This window comes from Penaeus monodon, chromosome 20 (assembly GCF_015228065.2).
Source record: "Penaeus monodon isolate SGIC_2016 chromosome 20, NSTDA_Pmon_1, whole genome shotgun sequence".
Classification (NCBI taxonomy): domain Eukaryota; kingdom Metazoa; phylum Arthropoda; class Malacostraca; order Decapoda; family Penaeidae; genus Penaeus; species Penaeus monodon.
In genome coordinates, this window is record NC_051405.1 from 19,027,209 (window position 1) to 19,027,603 (window position 395).

A 395-nucleotide genomic window follows, 5' to 3' on the forward strand; every position below is an offset into this window, starting at 1 on the left:
TTGATAAAATAAAAAATTCCACTTACTAAAAAAATCTAAATTTCTTGACTAATGGATCTCCTTAAAAAATTAAAAAAGCAACCAAATTGATGAAAAAAAAAGAAGAAAAATTTTTAAAAAAGGTTGAAACGTTCTACCACTTTATTTGAAAGTTGGGTTTTTCCTCCCCTTCCTGTGGCTTTAGGGCAATGAGAATCTCAATATTTTTTTGCTTCCAGTATGATCTATACGAGGTACCCAAGATCACTGGGGGTTTTCTCGGGAAAAACCCTTTTTTTACTTAAAATTTGGGATAATTCATAACCTGAAAAAACATGCTAATTAATCAAAAATAATATGAAAATGGATAATTCAAAACCTAAGGGAAAACCCTGCAAAAACAACCAAAAGTTGCA

At 29.9% G+C, this 395-nt stretch overlaps 1 pseudogene; it reads right to left on the reverse strand.

Annotated features, from left to right (window-relative positions):
• Window positions 1–133: 133 nt before the first annotated feature.
• The window catches only part of LOC119585933, a 2,283-nt pseudogene continuing 2,021 nt past the window's right edge, over window positions 134–395 (reverse strand).